This window comes from Theropithecus gelada, chromosome 2, assembly GCF_003255815.1.
Source record: "Theropithecus gelada isolate Dixy chromosome 2, Tgel_1.0, whole genome shotgun sequence".
Taxonomy (NCBI): domain Eukaryota; kingdom Metazoa; phylum Chordata; class Mammalia; order Primates; family Cercopithecidae; genus Theropithecus; species Theropithecus gelada.
In genome coordinates this window covers 47811600-47818346 of record NC_037669.1, presented here as the reverse complement: position 1 = coordinate 47818346, position 6747 = coordinate 47811600, and positions in this window count along the sequence as shown.

Below are 6747 nucleotides of genomic sequence, written 5' to 3'. Positions count from 1 at the left end.
AAAAAAAAAAAAAAAAAAAAAAAAAAAAAAAAAAAAAAAAAAGAAAACCATTATCACTTACCAGAAATAGTCAGAAACCACAAAAATAAATACAATAAAAACAACAGTAGCCTTTCCAAAGAATCTTTAATAAAAAGGAAATCTAGCAAGTACAGTCATGCATCTCTTAATGCCAGGGATACTTTTTGAGAAACGTGTCTTTAAGTGATTTTGTCATTGCATGAACATCATAGAGTATACTTATACAAACGTAGATGGTATATATACTAGTACATGTACATTTTTTTAATCTGGAAAACTAAGTGTCCCATCATCTTTACTGAATATTGAATATCAATCATTTCCCCTACTTGATCTGAAATGCCAATATCAAGTTCCATATATCAGGTTTTTATATATGCTCCATGATAATCTTATGGGACCCCTGTCCTATATGTGTCCTGTCATTGACCAAAATGTTGTTATGGGATACATGACGGTATGAGGAAGGAATTAAAAGCACACTCCAGCACACTAAAACTTACTAAAAGAAAACTAAAAAGGCAATAGTGTTCTCACTACATAAATCAATGTTAGTTACTTTTATGACTTTGTACCACCTATAAGGTGTCAGCAAAATCATCTGTATCCCCTTTGACCCCAGAAGTCAGCCTAGGTCTGAAATAATAAGCATGCCCATTAGCTTACCAATAATTAGAAAGGTGGATAAGTCCAAATGCTGCTAAGGATGTGGGAGCAGTTGCAGGTAGTGTGCCTATAATCTAAAAGCCAGCAGCCCCAACCCTGAGTAAGCTTTGTTCTCAGGTCTATTAGCACACAAGGATGAGGATGTTCATTGCAACTCTGTTGTAATTGCGGAGAGTTAGAGGCAGTGGAAGGTCTAACACTGGGAGGAGAATAAGATGTGGTGGATGCTTAGGGTGGGACTTGGACAACAGCAGGGATTGCCAATCTGGTGGGGAGCAATGAGAAATGGAGAGATTGTATACACACACATACACACACACAAAAAAAACATACACATACATCACACCCTCGGTGTTGGGTGAAAAAGGTAAGAAACAGAATGAGATCTGTAGTACAAGGTCATGTATGTACTTTTTTATATAAATGAATGCCACTTATTTACCAGGGATAGAAAGCCACCCAGGACCTGGACCAAATGTATTAGAGTGGGCACTTCCATGGGGAAATGAAATCAGAGTGGAGATTAGGGGTGGAGAGGGGAAATATTTAAAATAAAATAAATCAAGAGAGCTTACTGGCTGGGCATAGTGGCTCAGGCCTGTAATCCCAGCACTTTGGGAGGCCGAAGCGGGTAGATTACTTGAGGTCAGGAGTTCGAGACCAGCCTGGCCAACATGGTAAAACCCCATCTCTACTAAAAATACAAAAAAATTAGCCGGGTGTGGTGGTGTGTGCCCATAATCCCAGTTACTCTGGAGGCTGAGGCAGGAGAATTGCTTGAACCCAGGAGGCAGAAGTTGCAGTGAGCCGAGATCACACCACTGTACTATAGCCTGCGTGACAGAGCAAGACTCCTTCTCAAAAAAAAAAAAAAAGAGCTTACCACTGGCCCACTTACCCAAAATGATAGTGACTCATGAAACTGAAGGGAAGATGAACTCAATTCTCTGCATCTGAGATCCGGAAGAAAGAGAAAAATAAAATAGACATAGGCAAGGACCTATGAATGGGGTGATGTGGCTGCAGTGCAAGGTGTCAAAGGGGTGGGAGATGAGGCTGGAGTGATAGAGAGCCAGGCCATCCCCAGTGCTGGGTTGAGAATTTGCACTCTCTTCTGAAAGCACAGGGAGTTGTTGAAAGTTGCTAAGCAGGAGAATGATCTAGTGGGGTGGTCTCTCTGGTGGCCAGGAGGGAGGAGGGTGAGAGAAGGGGTGAAGCCTCCAAGCGAGTAGACCATTTACTCATTGAATAAATATTTTCTGAGCATCTTATATGTGCCCGACACAGGCCTGGAAACTGGGGGTTCCGCAGTGAAAAGAACAAACAAGAATCCCTACCTTGGTACACACCCAGTTATGGTAGGGAAGGCAGGCAATAAACAAATAAGCAATAGATGTATAGTGTATGTTATGTGGTGATGAATGCTGTGGGAACAACTAAGACGGGGGAAGGGGAAAAGCTGGTTTGGGTAAGCAGGAAGTTTCAATTGCAAATGTGGCCAGGGAAGGTCTCCCCTGGAGAGAATCCTGAAGAAAGTGAGGAGTGATTATATAGTAATTACCGGGGGAGAAATGCTGAGGCCTGATCAAGGGATAGGGCACCAAGCCACTGACTGGAGCACCAGGCCCTGTAGGTTTCAAAATGTTCTAGAATCACATGGGAAGGTGGTGCCACCTAGGTTTCCACACATGACTCCACACTGAATCTGCAAAATGTCAGTTGCTCTTGTTACAGTATCTAGCCCCCTCAGGTGGGAATTTTAAAATCACTCCTTGCCAGCACCAACTATTCTTTTGGTTTTGTTTTGTTTTGTGTTTTGAGACAGGGTCTTGCTCTGTCACCCAGGCTGGAGTGCAGCGGCACGATCATGGCTCATTGTAGCCTCCGCCTCCCGCACTCAAGCCAGCTTCCCACCTCAGCTTCTTCAACAGCTGAGACCACAGGTGCGTACCACCACACCTGCCTCATTAAGAAAAAAAAATTGTAGAGACGGGGTATCACCCTATTGCCCAGACTGGAAACCAACTATTCTTGTTACCTCTTTAGAGAGCTCTTTGAGATTATCCTATTGGAAGTAGCCTCCCATCCCCGCTCTCCTCTGTCACAGCATCCTGCTGTGGAGTCTTCTGGTGTCACCAGTTGGAACAACCTGCTTAGTTGCTTACATGTTAATAAACCCTCTCCCTCACTTGAAGGTAAACTCTGTGAGGGCTGTTGCTTCCTGCTGTATCCTCGAGGCCTAGAGGAATGTCCAGCTCATAGAAAGCACTTCATAAACATTTTTGAATGAATGGACAAATGTGTCTATAGCTCAGGCGTTGGGTCCAGGTAGAAGTTATGTGTGTGTTTGGGATTCCCTGATGAGGGGTGGTAGCTGAAAGCAGGGGCTGGGAAGTGCATGGGCTCAGGGAAAGTACCTAGAATGAAAAAGGAAGTGAGCCGAAGTCAGAATGTGGGGAAATGCTGAATGGTCAAGGGTGAGCCACAGGAAACATTAGTGAGAGAGCTGGAGAAGCCACCGTCAGGGACCAGGCACACCCCCGAAGCCAGGGAGCAGCCTTTGCCAGTGGCCTCCTCATTCTCCACTCTTCTTTCTTCCTTTCTGACAGAGCTCCATTTAGATTTTGGGAAGAGGTGTGCTCAGGTAAAAGCCTTTTCACACTCCCATCCTGCTTTGCCATTAGCAAGGGGTATGTGACCCAGTTCTGGACAGTGAGATGTAAGTGGGCATCACTGGTTGGGTTTCCTAGAAAGCCTCTTAGAGGGGACAGTCTTTGCTGGCCAGGATCTTCAGCATTTAGCCAATGGCTCTTTCTCTGTCCTTATTTTTCCTGCCTGGGATGTGGAAGTGAAGCCTGGAGGTGCAGCAGCCATCCTTGAATCACGAGAACCAAAGCTGTATGCTAAGGGTGAGGGAGCATGAGACACAATCCCCTACTTGCTGAAGCTACTATGTGTCTTGTTTTTTGTTACTTGAAGTCAAAAGCATTCCTAACTGACACCCTAAGTGAGCTGAGAGTTTCCCGATAGGGTTGGTGGTCAGTGGTGGTAAATGTTGCACAGAAATCCTATAAGCTTGCAAGATGTCTGGAGAATTTGGCTCTTGAGAAGTCAATTTTACCTTTTTTTAAAAAAAAATTTCTGGTAAAATATATATAAAATCTTTTAAGCTATGGTTAAGTGTACAATTCAGTGGTATTAAGTACATCCAAGATGTTGTGAAACCATCATCACTATCTATTTCCATAACTTTTTTATTATCTCAAAAACAAAATCTGTACTTATTGATAATAACTTATCACCTCTCCCAACTCCTGTTAACCTCTATTCTACTTTCTGTCTCTATAAATTTGCCTATTACAGGTATTTCATATAAGTAGAATCATACATATTTGTTTATACCTATGTGTCCTTTTGTGTCTGGCTTATTTCACTTATCATAATGTTTTCAATGTTCATCCGTATTGTAACATGTGCCAAAAGAACTTCATCCTCTTCCTCTTTCTTTTGAGATGGAGTCTTGCTCTGTTGGCCAGGCTGGAGTGCAGTGATACAGTCTCAGCTCACTGCAACTTTTGCCTCCCAGGTTCAAGCAATTCTCCTGCCTCAGCCTCCCGAGTAGCTGACATACAGTTGTTCATAGTATTTTTAGTAGAGACGGGGTTTCGCCATGCTGGCAAGGCTGGTCTCGAACCCCTGAACTTGTGATCCACTGGCCTTGGCCTCCCAGAGTGCTGGGATTATAGGCGTGAGCCACCGTGCCTGGCCTAATAATGTCATCCTTGTTATGGATGAATAATATTCCATTGCATGTGCAGTTCACATTTTGTTTGTCATTCATCCACTGATGAACACGTGGGTTGTTTCCACCCTTTGGGAATTGTGAATATTGCTGATATGAACATGGGTACAGAAGAATCTGTTTGAGTCCCTGTTTTCAATTCTTTTAAACATTGAAATAGTAGAGGAATTGTTGGGTCATATGGTAAATCTACGATTAACTTTTTGAGGAATCAAGACATTTTCCACAGCAGCTGCACCATTTTACATTCCCACCAGCACTGCACAAGGGTTCCAATTTCCCCATATCCTTACCAACACTTGTTGTTTTCCATTTTAAAATTATAGCCATCTTGGGGGGTATGAAATAGTATCTCACTGTGGTTAGTATCTTCATTTCCCTGATAACTAATGATGTTAAACATCGTTTCATGTGTTTATTAGCCATTTGTGTGTCTTCTCTGGAAAATTGTCTATCACGTCCTTTATCCATTTTTAAATTGGACTGTTTGGTTTTTTGTTTTGAGTTGTGGGAGTTCTTTATATATTCTAAATATTAAACCCTCATGGGATATATGATTTGCAAATATTTTCTCCCATTCTGTGAGTTGTCTTTTTAATCTTTTAAGTGTCCTTTGATACACAAAATTTTAAATTTTGATGAAGTCCAACATATTTAGTTTTTCTTTTGTTACATGGTCCTTCGGTGCCATAGTTAAGAAACCATTGCCATGACACAAGGTCACGAAGATTTGCTCCTTCATTTCCATCTAAGAGTTTTGTAGTATAAGCTCCTAAATTTAGGGCTTTAAAAAATCCATTCTCAAGTTAACTTTTATACACTGTGTAACATAAGGCTCCAGCTTCATTCTTTTGCATCCAGTTATCCAATTTTTCTGCCAGCATTTGTTGAAGAGACTCTGCTTTCCTTGTTGAATGGTCCTGACACCCTTGTCAGAAATCAGTTGGTCATATATGTGAGGGTTTATTTCTGGACTCTCAATTCTATTCACTGGTCTACATATCTATCTTTATGCCAGTACCACACTGTTTTGATTAATATTGCTTGTATCAAGTTTTGAAATCACAAATTATGAATACCCCACCTTTGTTCTTTTTCAGGATTATTTTGGCTATTTGGGGTTCCTTGAAATTTCGTATGAATTTTAGGATGAATTTTTCTGTTTTTGCAGAAACGTGCCATTTGCATTCCAGTAGAAATGTGTTGGTTCTGCAGACCACTGTGGATAGTATTGTCATCTTAACAATATTAAGTCTTCTAATCTATGAATCCAGAACGTCTATTTATTTAAGCCTTCTGTAAATTCCTTCAACAGTGATTTGCTTCCACCTCCTTTGATGTACAAGTCTTGCACTTCCTTAGTTAAATTTATTCCTATTTTACTCTTTTTGATACTGTTGTAAATGGAATTTTTAAAATTTCTTTTTTTAGTGTTGTTTTTTGCTAGTGCATAGAAATACGATTGATTTTTATGTCAATTTTGCATCCTGCAACTTTGCTCAGTTTGTTTATTAGTTCTAAAAGGGTTTTTTGTTGTTGTTTGTTTGTTTGTTTTAGAGACAGAGTATCACCTTCTCGCCTAGGCTGGAGTGCAGTGGCACAATCATAGCTCACTGCAGCCTTGAACTCCTGGGCTCAGGTGATTCTCCTGCCTTGGCCTCCCAAAGCTCTCAGATTGCAGATGAGAACCACTGCTCTTGGCCTCTAACAGTATTTTTTGGATGGATTCTTTAGGGTTTTCCACATATAGGATTATGCCATTTAAGACAGAAGTAGTTTTACCTCTTCCTTTCCAATTTGGATGACCTTTAATTAATTTTCTTGCCTAATTGCTCTGTGTAGAACTTCCAGTACCATCTTGAGTAGAAGTGGCAAAAGTGGACATCCTTGCTTGTTCTTGATAGGGGGGAAATTTTAGTTTTGCTTGTGTTTTGTTGTTGTTGTTTTGTTTTGTTTTTAGCAGAGGTTTACTAGGCAGAAGTGAAGAAAAAGAAAAACAGGCCGGGCGCGGTGGCTCGCGCCTGTAATCCCAGCACTTTGGAAGGCCAAGGCAGGCGGATCACGAGGTCAGGAGATCAAGACCTTCCTGGCTAACACAATGAAACCCCGTCTCTACTAAAATTACAAAAAATTAGCCGGGCTCGGTGGCGGGCGCCTGTAGTCCCAGCTACTCGGGAGGCTGAGGCAGGAGAATGGCGTAAACCCGGGAGGTGGAGCTTGCAGTGAGCCGAGATCGCGCCACTGCACTCCAGCCTGGG